We start from the raw sequence: 24290 nt of genomic DNA on the forward strand, positions 1-24290 counted from the left end.
GTTGTATTCGATATAAAAGAGTTATTTTAAAAGTGAACTTTCAAGTAAGACGTAAGGTTTATAATGTAAGAAATTTTATGGTATGAACCTCCGCTGCGACTTTCGTTAATTACGTGTTAGGGCGTAACATAAAACACCACAATTTAAGTCATAAAACACACTCAAAACCCACAAATAACATAGTGAAGATCACTAAAACACAATATCCAAACCCTAACATTCCTTAAAAACTTCAAACACACCATCGTACAACTATGAATATAAAACACAATATGATAATAAACATAAAACATACTAATGTTAGTCATTCGATAATGAAAGCCTTATCATTCAAAACACAATACAAAACCCACAAATATGGTGTTTTAGTAACCTCCACTATGTTATTTGTGGGTTTTGAGTGTTTTTATGTTTGACATTATGGTTTTTTATGACTTTGTACACTTTGTAAGAAAAATGGACTTTGTAGCCAACTCTCACCCTATATATATATATATATATATAGTGGAAGGTTCAAATGAGAAGAAATTTTTATAAGAAGAAAAAAGAATAAGTTTCAACCAATAAGAATGTTTCATTTTACTTCATTTAATATTTGCTTTTAATTTTAATGTAAGGGTATATTTGTAAACTTACATAGATCATTTATATCTAGTGTTCCTTTTTAATAGCTAAACATTAAATTTGTAACTTATTTTCAAAACATATATATTTTTCAAAAATTAAAAAAAAAATAATTTAGAGTGTAGGACAAATTACTAGGTGTGTAGGATAAATTACGAGTTGTGTAGAATAAATTTAAGTATGTGTAAGATAATTTTCGAAATGTGTAGGATAATTTTATGTGTGTAGGCAATGAAAATTAGTGTAGAGAATAATAGTTTTTATGATTAATTAATTAGTTAAATATCGTAATAAATGAGTTAAAAAAATAACTATATAATATTTTACAATTGTACCCTTTGTTCTTTTTCTTCTCAATTAAATTTTCTTCTCAAATGAAATATATATATATATATATATATATATAGGGTAGGGTTCTACAGTGAATATTAGGTTGAGAGTGAACTGTGTGAACTAATCTGAGTCATTAATTGTTTAGATTTTCGAAATTTTAATAATGGCAGTTTTGTAATTATTTATATGTAAAAATAAATGAAAAGTGTATAAAGGTAATTATTAACTACTTCTCTCTCCAATTAAATAATTAGTTACATTCTCTCTGATTTTTTCTCTTACCAATTAACTAATTTTTTTATTCTAAAAAATATAACAATTACATAATATATTGTTCCATTTAGAACATGATTAAAAACACTGTAGAAGTGAATGTACATATATGTATTATACGTAATCACTATTTAAAAACCTATGTACATTAACAAATATTGTTCAATCTGAGATGATTGTTCGGCATTGTACATATGTGCACATAACAGTCTCAACACGTATATACATATATGTACATTAACAGGTCATATTCTTAACATGTATGTACACATATGTACATGATCACACCTATGTTCAGAACAAGTGTACATTATCACACAAGATTAATGATGAGTACATGAAGAATAATCATGGATATGCAATTATAAAAAAAATTGAATATTTAATCCAAAAATTAAAAAAAAATATGTAATCAAACGTTCTGTAAATAATCCATTCTTGCATGAGGATTGAAGATCCTGTACATTAATTCAAAAGTGTGAGAAGTGTGAGAAATATTGTGGAGATGACATGTATCCTCAATCTAAATTAATTCAAAAGGGTAAACAAGTAATTTTCTTATTGATTTAATTAATTGATAATCTTCTATAACCGCCACCCTTAATTATAGGAATACGAATTAAGAATTAATCTATGAATTTGTGTCATCTCGTTCATCAATTATTAATTCTGTAGATCGCATAATGAAAATTTATAGAGTGTTATATAGTGATGGATGCAGAATGAATGTTTTTATATAAAACTACAAATCTCAATAAAACACTACGAATAGCATATAACACCATATAGCCCTTTTCTAACTCTATATAACACTACAACATTATATATAACAATGCAACCACCATTCAGAACTGTATAGTGTTATATATTTTTATATAGTGTTACATAGTGTTATATGGTGTTATATAGTGTTTTTTGGTGTTATATAGAGTTATATAGGGTTATATGATGGATGTATAGTGTTATAGTGTTATATGGTATTATATGGTGTTATATAGTGTTATTTAGAGTTATGTAGTGTTATATTGTGTTATATAGTGTTATAGTGTTAATTTTTCTGATAGCATGTCTTTGATAGATATATAGTGTTATATATAGCTATATAGTGTTATATAGTGTTACATAGTGTTATATGGTGTTATATGGTGTAACATAGTGTTATACGGTGTTATATGTTGTTATATAGTGTTATATGATGGATGTATAGTGTTATACATTTCTTGTAGCAGTTACATATTTCTGGATTTTTTTAGAATGTCCAGATTTTAAAATAAGTTTAAAATTAAATCGTTAGAATTTATGAGTGAATCAATAGAATTTAGGAGAGGTTACCTAGTTTTGAAACATATACAAAGACACTATTACCCCTACAATTTTCAAATCATTCTAAATAATTAAAACATAATTTATAATTTGGTCCATATTGATCTCAACCATTAGATCAAAGATCTAATGCTTTAAAACACTTCTCACACTTTAGACACTTTGTACACTATCCCTACCCCTTGCATGAATATGCAATTAAAACAAAAAATAAATAACACAAACATATGAATTCATTTATTAAAAAATAATACTTCTTAGTCTTGTGTGAATATAATTATCCTTTATCAAGGGCATGCTGAACGACATAAACGTACAGAGAAATGGAAAATATAATTATTTTGAATTAAGAGAGATGGAGAAGATAATTATGAAATTTAAGAAAACTACCAAAATTAAAAGTGTAACTGAAACTCAATGATTAAAATAAATATTTAAAACTAATTTATTGTATAATTACAATCCCATCATTAATAACTAAAAAGAAAATCAATGGTCCTTACTAGTTCACTATGAAGATGTTGTTCACAAATGAACCTAATCCATAACAACTTCTTGAGAGTGAACTCAGTGAACTAATCTTGGCCGTTGATCATTTTTTAGATTAAAAGGGTAAGATTGACAATAGCTAAGTATTTTTAATTAAAATCCCTTAATTTTATGATCTCTTAACTCTCTCTCTCTCCCTCATTTTTAATTATTTCTCCATCATTTTAATTATAAGAGATTGAATAGCTAATATTTTTTTTTAAAATAAACTCTTATGTTCTTTTTAAAATTAAGAGTTAATTGCCAAAATCGTCCCTGTGGTTTGGGCATGTTTGTCATTTTCATCCAAAATGACCTTTTTTTACCATTTTGCCCCCCACGTTTGGCATTTTTTGCCATTTTCATCCAAATGACTAAGTTAGTTAAAAAAGAGCGTTTAATTAGGGGTATGTTTGAAATTTTACATTTATGAGTAGGGGTATTTTGGTCTTTTGGCTTTATCATTTTATATATTATATAAAAATGCATATCTAATTATTAATTTCCATTTATATATTTATTCAAACCAAAAAATCTGATCATCATGCTTTCTATAAATATTCATCATCGCAGACAGTACTTCTCCACCCAACTTATCTCCGCCAACTACCACCGCCATCAACCACCACCCCTGCTACTACCTGCCACCACCTCCATCATCGTCATCAGCCACCACCCCCATCACCTCCACCTCCACCAACCACCTGGCATCACCAGATTCCTCTCTACCACTGCCCAAAGTCGTTGACGAAGCCGATGATGGCAGATCTGGCGTGTGCATCATACTGTCCAGGTTGGGTCAGTTGTTCTGTTTGGGTGTGGATCTGACTTCTGGCAAAGATGTGTTCAAGGGAGACGTGAAGGAGGTAGAAACTGACCCAATTGCTCTGATGGAGCGGTGTTAGATTTGCTTCAGTTTCATTCATCATCCTGATTTTGTTTTAGAAACCTTAGAATTCGTTTTAATTGAGTCGAGTAGGGCTCAATACGTTTTGGATTTGTTCAAGAATTGAGTCAAATCAAGGAGATGTCAACAGTTTTTTACAGGAAATTTAAGAAAAAAACAGAAGTGTTGTTATTTTGTTGAACGAATTTTGAAAGAATTGGGTGGGTTTCAGATCCGACAATGGTGGTTATGGTAGGGTTTCAAATTTGGCAACGGTGGTAATGGCTGGTAGGGTGGTGGTGGAGGTACATGTGCAGGTGGGGTGACTAGGGATGAAGAAGAATGTTTTTTTTTATTAAAATAAAATGATAAAGCCAAAAGACCAAAATACCCTTATTTATAAATGTAAAATTTCAAACATACCCCTCATTAAACGGTGTTTTTTTTAACTAAGTTAGTTATTTGGATGAAGATGGCAAAAAAAGCCAAACGTGGGGGGCAAAATAGTACAAAAAGGTCATTTTGGACGAAAATGGCAAACGTGCCCAAACCTCAGGGACGATTTTAGCAATTAACTCTAAAATTAAATATTAAACCTAACTAAATTATGTTTTTTAACATATGTGTATACAGGTCAGTATATATAAGACTTATACACTTATTCCCACAGGTCGGTATAAACCAGATTTATACACCTGTGTATTATTCAAGTACATATGTGTATACAAGTCGGTATATACCAGACTTATACACTTGTGTATTATTACATATTGTTTCCACTATGCATCTTTTCATCAAACATTGATCTAATATATATATATATATATATATATATGCATAGAGAATTTTATTAAATATTTTTAATCATGTTGTAGATGGAACAATATTTGATAATGTTTTTATTTTTTTTAAATTATCAAATATTAAGTTAAGTAATTTGTGAGAGAAAAAAATATAGAGAATGTAATTAAATATTATTTTAATTGGAAAGAAAAATAAATTAATTAAATAAAAAGAGAAAAATAAAATTATACCGTTTTGTCTATTAAAATACATGTAAGTTACAAAAGATAATTACAATCTTGTCACTAAAGAAAAAATCAAGATCTACAAAATAAATGGTCAGGATAAGTTGATTTTGTTCATAAATACATCATTGTTCACTCATGAACCCTATCCTATATATATATAGAATTGCGCTAAAATAAGAACCACCTCCAGTTGTAAGAACCGTGAGAACTACTTGATCCGGGGCGAGTTGGACCAAATTTTTTTTCATAAACGTAGATGCATGTATTATAAACACATTTGTAAAAAAAAAAAAATTCAAAATAAAAATGTCGTGTGTGTAGTTTTGAGCACCACAAGTTTGTGTTTACGAGTACCGTAAATCTTACCGGAAAATTTACGGTAGTTTGTGGTGCTCAAAACTACACACACGACAATTTTTTTTTTTGAATTTTTTTTTACAAATGTGTTTATAATACACGCATCTACGTTTATGAAAAAAAATTTGGTCCACCTCGCCCCGTACGGTGTAGTTCTCACGGTTCTTACAACTCGAGTTGATTATCATTTTAGCGGTCCCCTATATATATATATAGGGTGGGGTTCGGCTACAAAGTCCATTTTTCCTACAAAGTGTACAAAGTCGTAAAACACCACAATTTCAACCATAAAACACACTCAAAACCCACAAATAACAGAGTGAAGATCACTAAAACACAATATTCAAACCCTAACATTCCATAAAAACTTCAAGCACAACATCATAGAATTATGAATATAAAACACAACATGATGATCATCATAAAACGCACTAATGTTAGTCATTTGAAAATCAAAGCCTTATCATCCAAAACACAACACAAAATATTGCGTCTTAGTAATCTTTACTTTGTTATTTGTGAGTTTTGAGTGTGTTTTATGGCTGAAATTGTGGTGTTTTATGACTTTGTACACTTTGTAAGAAAAATGGACTTTGTAGCCAACTCCTACCCTATATATATATATATATATATATATATATATATATATATATATATATATATATAGGATAATGCTTAGTAAGAAACCCCATTATTTTAGAAAACTTAGCAAACTATATATGTGGCTTACATTTTGCCACGTTGCACAGATTCCTTTCTATTACTTTTGATATCAAGGTTAAATTAGTAAATTACATTAACCCCCAAGAACTATCCCCAATATGAATTGACATGTTCATTAATTGCCCATCAAATCGTACCATTCACCCTCCCCCATATTGCTTTTTCATATTTTCCTTTATATCTTCTTCATCATTCATCAGAGAAACCCCATTTCACTTTTACTCCAAATTAGCAAGTAACTCCATTAATATCCATGGAGACAAATCCACCAACCTCAGAATTAATGTCGCCGGTCCGTAGTTTCCCAACCTTCGATGTGATTCTGGAAGATGATTTGAGTTCTGCATCTAATCTTCATGTAACTACTGTTAATTCTTGCTATGAGAATATATGTCAAGAAAATGGAAGCAGTTATAATCCAAATCATCAAAATACTTTGCTCATCCTCCTCCAAGTCAAAGTCAACCACTAAACAAGAAAAAAAAGAAGTGTTCTAGGCAACCCAGGTTTAAATCTCTGAAATATTTAATCTTGTTTCCTTGCTTTTCACAATTTTCAAAAAAAAAAAGACGAAAAAATATCAAAAATTATTCATAAAACCTGATTGTTAATAGGTTTTTGTGTAATGGTTGTTTTGGAGATGAAACATGATTTTTTTTTTGTTAAAATGGTTCTTAAAAGGGGTTACTTGCTAATGTAATTTACAGGTTTTTATTTTTGTGTTAAAAAGTTATGCTTGGTTTGCATATGAATTGATTTTTGGTTGTGTTGTGATTTTATTTGAGAAAAAGATTGCAATTTAGCTAAAAAGTTGTGATGTTGTTTGAGAAAAAGATTTTCTGGCTATGAATGTGTTAATAGTTATGTGTGGTTAACGACTTAACGGTTATCTTATCTTTTTGTTATTAGGATGGTGATGGATACAAGGGAAACAAGATCCAATTCTCGGGACCGTTGGTTTCGTCAAACGTGGATCAGATGCTTAAGGATCATGACCATGTTTATGTTACAGCACAACACAACTAACACGTGTTATAGTTTGAACTTCAGGACATGCATGTGTTACATGTGACATGAAACCCATGTACAATGTAACACGTATTAGTGCTATGTATTTTTGTTTACTAGTAATATGTAATGTGAGACTCTTCTTGTTTTCTCTAGTACACGATGTTAAAACGGTCTAGACTTAACACATTTTCTGTTGGAGGCGCCCGTATTTGTACCTTTACTGTTACAGTTACTATTGAAGTTTATGCATCCATTCTAGAAGTCTTAACACATGTTATAATAGAGGCTTAACACACGTTATATCAGGTTTACTCTGTTGTTATTAAGTTACTATTGGAGTTTATTCATCCACTGTGGAAGTCTTTACACACGTTATAATAGATGCTTAACACACGTTATACATTTCAGTCGCTTAACACATGTTACAGTATGTATATACACATCATGGTGTTTTGGAAACCAATAGCTTATACATGACACCATGTTAGGTTAAACCAAGATTATAACAGAGGGTTAACACATTTTATCCCAGGTATACGGTGTTACGATATTAACTTGTATGTTCCATATTAACTTGTACACGTTTTTACTATCAGTATATGCACATCATAGTGTTTTGCAAACCACTTTCATATACATGAATACAAGTCAGGTTACAACAAGATTATAATGGTGGAGGCGCCCCTATTTGTACCTCTACTGTTACAGTTACTATTGAAGTTTATGCATCCATTCTGGAAGTCTTAACACATGTTATAATAGAGGCTTAACACACGTTATATCATGTTTACTCTGTTGTTGTTAAGTTACTATTGTAGTTTATTCATCCATTATGGAAGTCTTAACACACGTTATAATAGATGCTTAACACACGTTATACATTTTTAGTCACTTTAACACATGTTACAGTATGTATATACACATCATGGTGTTTTGGAAACCACTAGCTTATACTCATGTATTCAGGTATAACAGAGGCTTAACACATTTTATTCAGGTATACGGTGTTACGATATTAACTTGTATGTTCCATGTTAACTTGTTCACGTGTTACGATCAGTATATGCACATCATGGTGTTTTGCAAACCACTTTCATATACATGAATACAAGTCGGGTTATAATGGATGCTTACATGTTATCATATGTATACAAGTGGGGTTACAACAAGATTACGATATTAACTAAGCTCCCCATTAAACTCATCGCCCCCGTCGACTGTTTTCACCCTTGTCACATGTTAAGCAATTACATGTTCCGAACAGACAAATTGTAACACATGTTAGATCAGTATATACACATCATGGTGTTTTGTAAACCACTAGCTTATACATGAATACAATATTATATATTCCAAAATTACCGGTACATGTGTTACCATAAATGGCTCGTTTCATATTACACGTTACATCATGGTGTTCTGTTACAGCATGAACCACCAACACATGCTATAAATGAACGAAGACATCTTTCCCAAAGGATGTGACTTATTCGATCTCCCCGCATTAACGTAGCCTACATCCATCCAGCTTGTCAATTCAATATCTTTTATGGATCTGTTTCTGTAAATCAACACACATTATATATCATTCTAACAGGTGCTTAACACATGTTATGGGTCTGTCTCTGTAAATCAAGCAACCCAACAAAAAAAAAACAATTATTGTTAAGATCAAAAGCCCCAAACCAACAAAAAAACCCGTTCAAAATCTCATCCTTAAGTTTTGGATTTATTTAAATCCATCAAGCTTGTCAATTGAATATCTTTATGGGTTTGTTTCTATAAATTAACACACGTTATATAAGATTCTAACAGGGGGCTTAACACATGTTATGGGCCTGAGTCTGTGAATCAAGCAACAAAAAAAAAAAAAAAAAAACACTTACTGTTCAGATCATAAACCCAAACAAGCAACCCAAACCAACATAAGAACAGCTACTGTTAAGATCAAAAGCCCCTAACAAGCAACCAAACCAACAAAAAAAACTCGTTCAAAATCTCATCCTAAAGTTTTTGATTTATTTAAAATACATGAACATTAACCATGGATACCCCATTAACCATTACTAAAACACTTTCAGCACATAAACACATATTAACAACCATTTCAACAAAAAATCAAGTGTGAAATGATATTTCAAGAACACTTACCGGATCTATACCCGTCCGATGAACACGAAGAAGGGTCTTCAAACCTTCTTCTCTCACACACACTTGAACATTCAAATCTCTCTCTCTCTAAAAAAATAAAGATTATAGATGAACATGATGAAGATTGTTGTTTCTCTCTCTAAAACAAAAAAATTCATCTCTCTAAAAACCTTCATCCTGCCGTCGTTCTCTCTCTAAAACAACAATCTTCAAACATTTTTCTTTCTCACGATGTAGATCTGAACTTGAAGATCGAAACTTGTGTTTGGTGTTCATCATGATCTTGATTGAAGAGAGAGGAAAGAGGAGAGAGGAGAGAGGAGAGAGAGATAACATGTGTGTAAGAGAAATAATCAATGGTTCACAATGGGTTTCCGTTTCCCATTGTGTATGTTCACTTCCGAAAATGCCCTTGGATGGTACAAAATGGCAGTCCTTTTTATTTCTTTTTATTTTTATTCATACCAAAATAATCATGGCCTTTGATCAAGTTTGATGTAAGCTAATCAATGGTTCACAATGGGTTTCCATAGTTTTCTTAAAAAGATAGGGTTTCTCATATAACCAAGCCCTATATATATATATATATATATATGGATGGATGGGTTAAAATGAGAACCACCTTGAGTTGTGAGAACCGTGAAAACTAGCCCATCCAAAAGGTTTTCCAAAATTTTTTTTTCTCAAAAGTCATAAAAAATTCACTTGTTTCAGCAAAAAAATTAAAAAAAATGTCGCATACCCACATTTACACGGGGCGTAAAAAAATATTTATATTCATACAAAATTTACACCAGCACGTAAAAAAAACTTGCATCAGTCAAAACTAACGACTCGATATTTTTTTTTTTTACTTTTTTTACAAATGTGTTTATAATATTTTCATCTACGTTTGTGCAAAAAAGTTTGGCCCAACTCGCGCGGAAAGAAAAAGTTCTCACGGTTCTCACAACTCGTGGTGATTCTCATTTGAAACGAGCCATATATATATAGGGAGAGGATAATGAGAAAACTATATCTAAATAAGAAAACTAGAAAACTAACTAAAAAACCTAAAAAAAAGCCAAAAAACATACCAAATTTTTTTTTACAATTTTTATAAAAAAATCGCTACTTTTTATATATAAAAAATTTCAAATTTTTTTTTTTGTTGTACTGCACATGTACATTATATGTGATTATATGTGTACTACACATGTACTACACATGTGCACTATATCCGTAATAGTGCACATGTGTAATACAACAAAAAAGTTTATTTTGTATTTTTTTTTTTGAAAATTTTTTTCCATGTATAAAAACTAGCGATTTTTTATAAAAAAAATGTAAAAAAAAATTGGTATGTCTTTTAGGCTTTTTTAGTTAGTTTTTTGGTTTTCTCATTTAAATTAGTTTTCTCATGATCCATCCCCTATATATATATATATATATATAGGAACAAGATCAGGAGAGAAGGTCTCAAAGTGTGAGAACGGTGAGAATGATTTTCAGCCAAAAGATCTTAGTGGTTCGTGGCTGAGATTGATGCGGTGGCATTTTTGTAGCACTATATCCGTAATAGTGCACATGTGTAATACAACATAAAAGTATATTTTTTATTTTTTATTTTTTTGAAAATTTTTTTCCATGTATAAAAACTAGCGATTTTTTATAAAAAAAATGTAAAAAAAATTGGTATGTCTTTTAGGCTTTTTTAGTTAGTTTTTTGGTTTTCTCATTTAAACTAGTTTTCTCATGATCCATCCCCTATATATATATATATATATATATATATATATATATATATATATATATATATATATATATATATATATATATATATATAGGAACAAGATCAGGAGAGAACGCCTCAAAGTGTGAGAACGGTGAGAATGATTCTCAGCCAAAAGATCTTAGTGGTTTGTGGCTGAGATTGATGCGGTGACATTTTTGTAAATAATAGGGGTCTTGGAACTACAAGGAAAGGTAAAATAGGAAGATCCAATCAAAGGTGCACATGCTAATCACATGTCATTTTCCCCCATCATATTTAAACGACAATAACTTTTTTATACGTGATTATTTTTCGAAAAAAAATTACACCATAAAACTCAGTGTTTTTTTTATCTTTCCAATGAGTATACTATTGATATACTTTTCGAAAAAAATTAACTGGGTTTTATGGCGTTTTTCTAAACTGGGTGTTTTATGGCGTTTTAGACTAGGTATTTTCATGGTGTTTTTCTTCTGAACTAATTAAATACTTGTGTTTACACTTGTTCACACTATAAGTTACACTTTAGACCCTGAAAATATAGCTGGCGTTTTGTATTTGTTATGGCGTATTGTATGATGAAACTAATTAAATACTTGTGTTCACACTTGTTTACACTTGTTTACACTTGTTCACACTATAAGTTACACTTTAGACCCTGAAAATATAGCTTGTATTTGTTATGGCGTTTTGTATGGAAACTAATTAAATACTTATGTTCACACTTGTTTACACTTGTTCACACTATAAGTTACACTTTAGACCCTGAAAATATAGCTTTTTTGAGCTTATCCATGCGGTTATGCACTCTTCGAATAGGAATCCATTTTCTGAAAGATCCTGGCTTTCGTGCTTTGGTGGGTCTCCGAGATCCTTTCGATGAACTATGTTGTGTTGAAGGGATATCTATATAATCCGATCGATTGCGTAAAGCCCGCGGTAGCAGCGGAACCGGGGAAAGTATACAGAAAAGACAGTTCTTTTCTATTATATTAGTATTAATTCATATTAGATTAGTCTATTAATTCATATTAGATTAGTCTTAGTTAGTGATCCCGGCTTAGTGAGTCCTTTCTTCAGTGATGAACTGTTGGCGGCAGTCCTACATTTTGTCTCTGTGGACCGAGGAGAAAGGGGGCTCGGCGGGAAGAGGATTGTACCGATCCTGGCATATGGGTGTCCGATCCTTATGGGCTAACAGGGAAAGTACAATCTGTAAATCCATCGTGGGGTGTAGAGGGTTTTGATCCTTTTGTTCCGGGAGGAATAGCCTCTCATCATATTGCGGAAGGGACTTTGGGCATATTAGCAGGTCTATTCCATCTTAGCGTCCGCCCGCCCCAACGTCTATACAAAGGATTGCGTATGGGCAATATTGAAACTGTCCTTTCCAGTAGTATCGCTACTGTCTTTTTTGCAGCTTTTGTTGTTGCCGGAACTATGTGGTATGGTTCAGCAACTACCCCCATCGAATTATTTGGGCCTACTCGTTATCAATGGGATCAGGGATACTTCCAACAAGAAATATATAGAAGAGTTAGTGCTGGGTTAGCCGAAAATCAAAGCGTTTTGTATTTGTTATGGCATTTTGTATGATGAAACTAATTAAATACTTGTGTTCACACTTGTTTACACTTGTTCACACTATAAGTTACACTTTGGACCCCTGAAAATATAGTTTTTTTTTTGTTATGGCGTTTTAACTAGGTGCTGGCACAAAAAAATGGTTTTTTTGAGCTGTTGTAAATTATAGCTCAAAAATAGCTTTTGAGTGTTTTATGGCGTTCAAAAAAAATGGTTTTTTTGAGTTGTTGTAAATTATAGCTTAAAAATAGCTTTTGAGTGTTTGGCGTTTTTCTAAATTGGGTGTTTTATGGCGTTTTATTTGAACACCCAGTTCATGTGAGTGGGTTTTTTTGACAATATTACCCCTTAGTGTAATTTAACATTAATGCCACATGTCACCACCAAAATCATTCTCACCGTTCTCACACTTTTTACCGTTCTCTCTAAATCCTGACCATATATATATATATATATATATATATATATATAGGCTAAAGATAAAAAGAAAACCACTTTTATTGAGAAAACCCGGGAAACTCTAAGCTCCCGACTTTTTTTTTTTTTGAAAAAATTACCACACGTAATATACATGTTTTTAAGAGTTTTGGCCAAAAAAATCGAAAAAGCGCCGAAGGATTATTTTTAAAAAAATAAACAAATTTCAGCAACTTTGTTGACTAACACGTGTTAGGCAAAAAATGCTGAAACTTGTTTATTTTTTTTTTTAATTTCTTCGGCGCCTTTTTGTTTTTTTTGGCCCAAAACTCTTAAAAACATGTATATTACATGTGTTATTTTTTTCAAAAAAAAAATGTCGGGAGCTTTGAGTTTCCCGGGTTTTCTCAATAAAAGTGGTTTTCTATATATCCTTACCCTATATATATATATAGATATATATATATATATATATATATATATATATATATATAGGGAAATGATAAATCGAAAACCCATCTGAGTTAAAGAAACCTAGAAAACTTCATCTTCACCATCAATCTAATGTGATCAATGGTTGCTAATAAAAAGTGTACAAATAGCTACTTTTTCAGAGAATTTTACAGTCTGACAAAAAGTGTAACAACTTTATACTTTTCTCTTTTCTCTTTTCTCGTTCCTCTCTCATGTCACAAAAAAAGTATGAGAGCTGCATTGTAACATAAAAATCCCGTTGTAACAAAATGTAACATGTTTTTTTACGCATATTACAAAATAAAAACTTCGCAAATTATAAATTCTAAAATCCATACACTTCATATAATCTAAAAAACTGCAGTAAAAAAACAATAAAAAAGTGTTACAGGTTAGTTACAAAAAATATGAACAACTGAAAAAATATAACACATTCTCTCTTCTCTCTACACTGTTACAAAAAGTGTGTTAGCGTTAGAAAATGTTGCAGATGTCAATAAAAATGTTGTAGCGAAAAAATGTAATACGTGACAACATAATGTCCATCCATTAGGTTTTCAGAGTTTTTATAACTCACATGGTATTTCTCCTTATAATTCACCTATATATAGAGAGAGAGAAAAAGTAAAATGAGAACCACTTTGAGTTGTAAGAACCATGAGAACTAGGCCTTGCAAAAGGTTTTTTTAAAAAAAATCTTAAAAATCTTTAAAAAATCACTTGCTCCAGCAAAAATATAAAAAATAAAAAAAAATATCGTATGCAAAAATTACATCAGGTGTAAAAAAATTTCATTACCATAAAAAAATTTGCATCAGGCGTAAAAAAACTTACATCAGTCATAACTACCTACCGACTCAACATTTTTTTTGTTTTTATATATGTATTTATAACTAGTAGGGTGCCCACGCGATGCTGCGGGGGCGGCACTTTACACCGCGGTACTCATTTCTCTTAGTTTTTTTATTCATATAATATTTATTAAAACATTATTGTGGTGGATATATGTCATAAGTGTTACACATATGTAAAGTTTTGTTTTTTTATAAAAATTAATAATTAAAAGACAAAAAATATTGTTTTTATAAAAACTAATACACAAAAGACAAAAAATAAAAGATAAGTTGTTATAATTGTAAAGCATGTTTATTTTATTGGTTAAATTATAAAGTATAAATTATTCTTTAAAGTTCCTAACTTTTTTTAATATCCACATAGTACTCATCCAATAAACTTTATGTCTTAAATTTTCGTTTTTATAAACATAAAAAAATAGTATTTGACTCGTAAGTACGTTTTACACCTTTAACCTAAATTGTTAAATTTCGTTTTTTTACAGATATAAAAAATTTATATTTGTATAAAATTTCAAGAACTGTTGTTATAAAAAAATAGGATATTAAGAGTTTATATCTTTATTTACTTTATATCATACTAAGTTTATATTTTTAGTTCCAAACTAATCTTATCTATATGAGTCTACTTTTAACTTATAATCCCTAAAATATGCAACACAATCTACCATGTATCTAGTCATGTTGGTAAAGAATTCTTTTGAAACTGACTAATATTATCTATAACAATACTAGGTTATCACCCGCGAACTTCGCGGGTCGGAAAATTTAATCTACATTATCACAAAGTGTATAAATAATATAAATACAAAGGTAACACATTACATAAATTACTTATTGACAAAGTGAAAATATAATTAAAATGCATTGAAGTATAAAACATTATATCTTTTACTTTTATTAAGAATTAAGGTGTCTCAAGACAAACAACAGTTACTCTTTCTCAAAGGTGTCTCCAGACAAACAACACTTACTCTTTATCAGAAGTATAAAACATTATCACCCGTGAATACTCACGGATTTGAATATTTAAATTTTATCAAACACAATTGTAGATATATTTTAAAAAGTGAATAATGCGTGATGAATCATTATAAGTTTAATATTATATTTTTATAATACATATCGTATTTATTTATGACTGGTTAAACAATTTAAGTTGTATAAGACATAAATATATAATGAAAATAAAACAAAAAAAGAAATTGCATATTATCAAATCACAATAAACATAGTAACATACTCTACATAGAAAACACTAACTTCATCTACATTTAAATACAAAACTAGGCTATCACCCGGGAAAATCCCGGGCTAGGAAAATTTAATTTACAATAAATAAAAATACATAAATAACACTTTGAACCTCTTAAGTATCCTCTTTCCCTTCTCCATTACAAATTTTTAGTTTGGTTTCATAAGTATCCCAACTTTGCCTCAATATGTATTGAAAGTTTCCATGTAAAGCTAACTTCCTTTTAATTCATAATGAGATCTCCGTATAAAAATGTTTTAGAAACCCATACGCCTAAGAAGACACACCATGGTGGATGAATAGCCAAAGGGGCCTATTGCCCATAAATTTTTACTACATAACCCGGGAACCTCCCGGACATGAAAAATTAATGCATATTAATCGAATTATGTCGTCAAGTAAAAATAAAATACACGTTTTGACCCGACTCATACCTATTCCCAGCCTTGCCCCACCCAATTGTTTTAACACATAACCGCCTGTTTTGACCATTACCCATATACAATATCTAGTACTTAATATCAATTCGTCAAAAACCTCCCGAGCAGGAAAAATTACTTTAAATTCACGCAAGATGTGATTTAAAGCCTACACAGAGACCCACATGAAAATTGAAATATTAGTGGTGAAATTAAACTATCACAAAATGTCAATATATCAACAGCTAATCAATCATTGATCATAAATATCATGATCTTACAAGATTATAGTAAAGCTCAATATCCCCAACCTCCAATTATGTTAAATGAAGGAACGGAAATTTAAACTTGCCTTAGATGGAAAGCATCAATACCCCTAACCTCCAATTTGGTGATCATACAAGCAGTTTCGGAAATTATAAAGAATTGGTGGTGGTGGCTGTAAATAAGAACTTCTCAAGCCATTAGAAATCCAATATCTAATAGTTACAACTTCAGGCCCAAAAAAAACGAATAAAAAACTTTAAAGATGTACCTGAGTAAAAGATGTAATCAAGGGTACCAATGAAATCATGGGTGCAATTTGTAACCAACAGTTCATTTGTAGTAGGGTCCATCCTCTTTCTTTGTTGCTCATAACCAAGACCACACCCAATTATCGCAAAAGATGAATATGCAATAACCTATTAGCAGAAATATGTGATCAGTAAATGAAAAAAAGTTTAATAAATAATTGAAGACTTATATTACCAGAGGCAGAGCCTGACTCAATTGTCCATCCCTATTACAAACACACATACTATTTTCTAATATTGCGCTTTATTTGTCTCGGGTGTGTGCTTTTTGGCAGGCGGGCCTTTCGCACCTTACGACTTTGACTACCTAGTAAAGAATTACTTGTTGCTAACAAATATAAATATGAGAAGATACATACTTGGATTAATGAATTCCATTCTCATATGCATTTGAGAATTCAATTTGTACCTGTAATAAAAAGGACTCAAGCTATTGAAGTCTGATATTAATATACTAAATGGGAAAACATAACCCAGATTGACCCTTTAAAAGGGAAATGGATGGAACAATCACAAGTACAATTACTTGAGGAGCCATAACACCAGTTGTAAACTGAGTCATTGGATGTTGTTAACACATCAACAGCTTTATACACATGATCTACAGAAATAAACAGGAATCATCAATAAATAAAATGTTTCTCGTCTATAATTACTTTAAACAAAACTTTACTATTATATTATGAGACCTGGGATAATGGCACGACTGCGTAATTCTGAGGATAAAGCATCCACTCGTTATTTAGACAGCACCTATACAAAGGAAAATAAGAAAACAAAAAAGAAAGATCAACACAGTAAAATAAAATTGACCAATTTTATCAAATGCTATAATAAACAAATAAAATTAATGTAACAACATTAATCGGGATCATTTACAATTTACCTTTTCGGTCAAAAGAAGCCAAAGAAGACCCTCCGGTAATGGCCCTTCACCAGGCTTTGTAGCTGGCAATACCTTCTAGCATTCGGTTATAGAGAAACCACGAAAGCGAATTCCCTGTATAATGAAAACAAAAGGATCACTTTCAATATATACTCACCAACTTACTTCGTGTGTAATATACGAATGTTAATATTATCAATTAGTTATAGTTCCTAAAGCATAAAAATAGATATGAAGATTATATTAACAGGTGGCTAGAATGTAACCTCATTTGGGTCAAGTAAGGATGTTTCCCATAGTAGACCTGCCATTCCTTTCATCCCACCTAGTACCTTTAGAATTTGTAAAACATGACATCGGATATTAAGAAATAAAAATGGTTTACTAAAGAGTCCCGTAAACTCACTTTCAAAACCGATAATTTGGCGACGATAAAAGACAATAACTCGTATGTGAGACCCACTCTTCACATTCCACATTCATGTTCTTCCTTTTACACACCCTCTCTCCTCTCTCACCTCAACAAACACGCAGATCACAGCAATAAACCCCATCAAATTCTCATTCAAATATGTTACATCTACAATCCCTTTCCATTAATCGATCAAATTCGTCTAATCCAACGCCATTACTCTCATAATCCTTATACTCCTTAACTTGTTGTTTAAGCTAATTTAATTCCAAAACATAAAAGGTATGATGTAAGTTAATCAATTATTCAGCTTCATCTTTTTCTCTATTGTTTTTATGGTTCGGTTTTCACATATAATGCATCTTAGAGAGATAATAATAATAATAATAATAATAATAATAATAATAATAATAATAATAATAATGATAATAATAATAATAATAATAATAAGAGTTAATTGCTCGGATGGTCCCTGTGGTTTCACGTTTTTTCACGTTTAGTCCCCACCTTTTGAAAATAGCATGTATGCTCCCTATGGTTTGTCATTTTGTTACTCGGATAGTCCCCCAACATTTACTCTGGGGACTATCCGAGTAACAAAATGACAAACTATAGGGAGCATACATGCTATTTCCAAACTAACTGACATTTACTCAGGGACTATCCGAGTAACAAAATGATAAACCATAGGGAGCATACCTGCTATTTTCAAAAGATGGGGACTAAATGTGAAAAAACTTAAAACCACAAGGACCATCCGAGCAATTAACTCTAATAATAATAATAATAATAATAATAATAATAATAATAATAATAATAATAATAATAATAATAAATCATCTGACCTGTTGTTGTGTTCCTTTTTATTGAAACTTACCCTCATCCCACCACCATCGCCACTCTTCTTCTCAATCTTGGGACCTTAAAAAAACAAATTCCACATAATTAATAAAACCCATTAACAACTCCTGTAAAAAAAACAATCTGACTTGGTACATCGCCACAGTCGTAGACGAAGTCGAACCTTCTCAAACCAACAAAAACTCATCCAACATGAAATCCTAAAGGTTGAAGAGAACATCATGTTGTAGGATAGACATTAAAGATTTAGAAGAAAGCTTACCCGTTTCTTCATTTCTTTCCTGACTTTCTGCTGCTACTTCTCAATTTGGGCCTCAAGGCCAGCTTTTTCTTTAGCTATCTGATCATAATAAACGTTAGCAAACAGATCAGATGCAGCAGCAGCCCCATCAGAAGCAGCAAACGGCCAGACGCAACCCCACCAGATGTCTCTAGAAACAGAAATTCAGAACCTACACCGAGCCCAAACCAATCACAGTTTTTTTCTTTTACTTTTGAAATAATATCGTTTTTATGATTACAAACTAACACTTCAAGTTCTTTATATAGAATATTATAATGCACAAGAAAGTGTTTATGAGTCAACCGACCGGGCTAGTAGTGAAAAGTGACCCGTTACCCAACCCACCCATATTGGCATCTCTAACTTCTTATTAGCTGAAGGAAGTGTTGAAATCGAAATATATACATAGGTTTTTTCTTGCGGCATCTATTCTTTCGAGAAATAAATTGATAAAGCGAGCATTGTCCTCTGCACAAAGAGAGTTATTGGTCAAGAACATGCTAAATCGTTCTAGTCAGAATATTTGGCATACTAATCCTTTAGAAAATAATCTGCACCAAAAGTACACGTTTTGACCCGTTATATGTTTTCACCGTTAACAAATCCATATACTGATGAAGTGATGATATATACGACAACAATTAATTTTTCATTAACGTGTGCTCACATGTAAAAATCGGCTAGATTATTTACCTTCGGGGTAATAACATGAGAGATTGGATAGAACTTGGACCAGTAACGGTGACCACTGAATTGCATAAGGCGTTTGAGGAGCCTGACAGTTACTCCAAGTAGAATGTTGGACGTTGAATTCTGAGGCCAAACCCAATACATGTCCAGCTGCAAATGTGAGATTAAAATACACAACAATATCCTCTTCAGCAGGCTCACAATCATAGGAACACCAAGTGGATAAGAACTCTCTTTGAGGCTGTGAAAGCACTCGGGTCAAAAGTTCTGTCTGCATGGATGTACAACAACAGTTACAAATTCGACAAAGTTGGTTTGGGTCAAAACGACATTTTCACTATAAATTGAATTGTTGATGAACCAACTCGCCAACTGATCCCATTCGCTTTACTTCCTTCCGTATATCGACACCCTATACTCCGCCACCTGGTATTTACTTGCATCAAGATCGGATAAAACTTGATTCGTTAATTCTCCCAAGAAACGACCTGAAATCACAAGAGTTTATAATCATATATATATGTTTATAACGTGCACTTATAAATTAAAGTGTTTACTTTAAACAGCAGACGGACCTTGAATCAAATTGTCTTTCTTTAAGAAGTTCTATCTGAGTCGACTCTGTCCACAAGGGTTGTACTTTAGATTAAACTTGTCGAAACGGTGAAATGTACTCTTGTACTCTTGTCGGCATGCACATCCAATAAGTCAACAATATCAGTCATAGAATGTAAATGTGGTGAGATGAGGGTGGGCAACGGGTTAAAATGGGCTCGGATCAAAATGTCAACAGAAAACTATCAATCATAGAATGTAAATTTTGGGTTGGGCCGCCAACACTTTTTGCCATTTTACCCATTTGACCAGTTTGATTGTTAACTATATTTTATATCTTATAGTCTAAACCATTTGACCTGACATAACTTAAATGCAACCCATTGGACCTGTTATAACTCTACAAGGGAGTGATGAAGCTACATGGATAACAACCAATAAAGCAGGAAGATTTCATATACCAAGGTGTTCCTTCACCATCTTTTGTCGATACAAAAGATTCTTGAATCCAATCCCAATCGAGCTCCAAATTAAGGCCATTGCTTCAGCAGCAGATGCTATATGAAATCCAACTCCACAAACCCCCTTTATCACATATAGCTTCTCACTTAGTGCTATCAAAAAGAGAAAGCGCAAAAATAATCAATATTGGTCATGAAAGTTATCGTAAATTGTTATAAGATTTAGAAATGAAGGTAAAAAGAGTGCTTATTACCTGAAAGAACTGAACCAGCATGCTCAAGAGCTTCATCTGCACATGATCCCATTGCACTAGTACAAAACCACTTTTTTGGTGGTGTAAATTTCATGTTTTTGGTGCTATTTTATAATAGAAAGCACCAAATAACAAAATACACCACTTAAAAATAGATTACACACCACTATTAAGTGCTTACAAGTTATACACCACCAAAAAATCTTACAAATTATATACCACCAAAAAATTAATTATTTGAGGCTAAGGTTGCTAATAGCACCAAAATACACAATAAAATTGATTTTTTAGGAAAATTCAAAATCTATATGTAACTTCTTTTTCTCTAATTCAAAATTATATCTAACTTCTTTTTCTCAAAATTATATCTAACTTCTTTTTCTCTTCTTCCTCTGCAACTTATTTTTTTCTCATTCTAATCTCATAACCTATAAGCCTTCATTCTTCTTCAATCTATAATACCATCAAATTAAAATAAGTCATTCTAATTAAAGGTATCATATTTGTAATATGTTTTAATTTCATATTTCATTTTTTATGTTTTAATTGAATATAAATTGTTATTTGTAGCTAAAGGTGGAATTATTCAAGTTTCTTTAAATCTCATTCAATCATCACTTTAAGGTAAGAAATTTAATTTTTATTACCTTTATTATGATTTCTTTATGTATTATATGATTATGTATGTACGTGTTATGTATGAATAATATTTGTGTATGTATATGTGTATATTTGTATGTATGATATGTCATGAGTATACGCATACTTGGAGAGTTAAGGGGAAATGCTACCCATTTTTTTAGATAGTCAACCCATTAAGATGTATACATATGAGATTGAATATTCAAAAAGTGGGTTAGGATCCACCATCTTAAAGGGTTGGTTTACACACTAGTACAAAACCTGTTTTTAGAAGCTGTGTATTTGGTTTTTAGTGGTTTTTAGAAGCGTTTATAGAACGCTTCAAAAAATAGCGCCTCAAAAAATAGTGTTGCTTTTGAAGCGTTTAGAAAAGCATGGCTAATAAACAAACCCATTAGAAATAGATAACATCTTAAGCAGCGGTTTTGAAATAATATGATTAAAATTATTAGTGGTTTTAGGGGCAGTTCCTAAATGTTTTTGAAAAGATAAATATGGGACGTTTTTAATGATTTCCATCTAAAAAACAATTTTGCTAAAACCTGCAATTAATAAACCACAATCCAGTATCTTCAACTCAATACACCAATCCAGTACTTTTATTCAATAGGGAGTAGCACAATACAAATTTTTATAAATTCAACGACATTAACATGTACGAGATTTAGGTCCAACTTCGAATACAGATATAGAAAGAATCGGCATTATGATCACGAGTAAGTCGTCGATATCTCTGTGTAGCAACTCTCGTTTATCGCCAAATCTACAAAGAAATAAACAGAAAAAACAAGTCAACATAACCATAGGTGCAAATGAGCCGAGCTACTCGCGAGCTCGGCTCATTTAACTAGGGGTGTGAATGAGTGGAGCTACTCGTGAGCTCGACTCATTTAACTAGGGGTGTGAATGAGTGGAGCTACTCGCGAGCTCGACTCGAAATGAGCCGAGCTACGACAAGCCCGAGCCCAAGCCTAAAAATAACCTCATTTAGTAAAGGAGCCCGAACCCGAGCTTCGCTTATTGAGCTCGAGCCGGCTCGCAAGCCTAAACAAGCCCAAAACACTTGTTACAAATACCATCTTGTTGCATAGAAACATAAAAATGCCTATACGAGCTCAATTCATCATTTCGAACGCACCGACTGGTTAATAAATATAATTAATATAACTTAACTAATTAGTAATAAACGAGCTAAGCCCGAGCCGCGCTCGATCTTGAAAACTTCCCTACCAGCCGAGCTAGAGCTTTAAAAACAAAGCTCAAATAGAGCCGAGCTCGAGCTTTCATAACTTGAACGAGCTCGGGCTTGGATGGTTCATAATAGATAAAATCCCTAAAACAAAGCAACAAAATGAAAATACTTGTTTGGTGTAAACCTACTAACACTTGAGCCCAGTCCACAACTTCACATAGGTTCTCACAGTTGGCTCCAACATTATCTTGGTTTCCATATCTAAAATAATTTAAATAATCAATTTTAGTTGGGGAGATCCAAGTATGCTATCATTGGCTCATTTTAATTGATGTGTAACTTACGATAATCCAAAATTAAAGATGTCAAATTCCAGATGAGAAGACCACTCAGATTCAGAGGTATGGACTTTGTTCTTGACAAGCACATTGGATCTTTGAGCAGAAAGATAGATCTCAGGTTGTAGAAGATATAATAAGATAAATAAACCAAAACTTGAAAATAGTACCTGCATGGATGTTGAGTATCATGAACAGTGCAGTACCATTTGTAAGACTTGAATAACTAACCAGCAATATCATGGACAAGATATAACAAGGACTTAGAGGGGGCAATCTTGACCCAAAACCTTTCAAGTGGGTTAGTTTGGGTTACTTTTAAAATTATATGGGTTGGTTTGGGTAAAAGATATTTTAACTAATTGGGTCACAATGGGTCACTTGAAATTCCATCTTGCTAGTGTGGTTCATATTCTGTTCAACTAAAATACTATATTTCATATGGAATTGAATTTAAATAAAGGCAAACCAAAGCTCTGAACACACAATTTACAAAACCTAGCACTTCTTCACGTCATAATTCCTCTACATATGTACTACATAGTGATGGAACCAAATATATATATTTAGAAACCAATTTATTCACTACTGAATGTGAATACGATGTAGTTCCTAATGATTCAACTGACAGATAGTGTTTGTATTCACCGACTGAGTATAACTATAATATATATGTATAAAATTTAATTGTTAACAGTTAATCATACAGCAAAAAATCTCAAAAACAGAGTAAATTATCAGCCCGACCGGACCCGAAACCCGCTCCGACCCGAACCAAAACAACCCTTTTTTTAATTGACCCATTTTGACCCGAACCCGTTTCGACCCATCTCTCTCATAATCTCATTTACTGTTTTGGTCAAAAATCTTGCCTAAATTTGACCGGAATCGCTAGACTACCTGCTTTTTGGCCTGTTAGAACTTGCTTAGAGCACTGTTGATCGCCTACTGATTAATTGACCGATTATACAAAAGAATCAAGTTTAAAACCCATCTCTCTCATAATCTCATTTACTGGTTTTTTGAGTCAAAACATAATACTTTCAAAATCAGCATAAATTAATTAATGATTTATGGAATATAAATCAACATCTGACATCAATTTACTACTAAATTAACTAAAAGTAGAGGTCCCCAATGCATTC

General features: G+C 31.7%; 1 long non-coding RNA gene across 10 annotated transcripts; it reads right to left on the reverse strand.

The window, feature by feature from the left end:
- Positions 1-16184: 16184 nt before the first annotated feature.
- On the reverse strand, positions 16185-21011 carry LOC110874985. Of its 10 annotated transcripts, none has more exons than XR_004867970.1 (14): positions 20974-21011; positions 20720-20872; positions 20279-20324; positions 19707-20191; positions 18993-19182; positions 18715-18790; positions 17864-18126; positions 17724-17789; positions 17458-17571; positions 17261-17324; positions 17098-17172; positions 16931-16980; positions 16532-16679; positions 16185-16435 (listed from the first exon to the last, which is right to left on the reverse strand). It is a non-coding gene; the product is annotated as an uncharacterized LOC110874985 (long non-coding RNA). The 10 variants fall into 10 exon arrangements; XR_004867968.1 differs by having other exon boundaries at positions 20279-20386; XR_004867972.1 differs by having other exon boundaries at positions 19707-19974; positions 20069-20191; positions 20279-20872.
- Positions 21012-24290: the final 3279 nt, after the last annotated feature.

Source organism: Helianthus annuus, chromosome 9, assembly GCF_002127325.2.
Source record: "Helianthus annuus cultivar XRQ/B chromosome 9, HanXRQr2.0-SUNRISE, whole genome shotgun sequence".
Taxonomy (NCBI): Eukaryota; Viridiplantae; Streptophyta; class Magnoliopsida; order Asterales; family Asteraceae; genus Helianthus; species Helianthus annuus.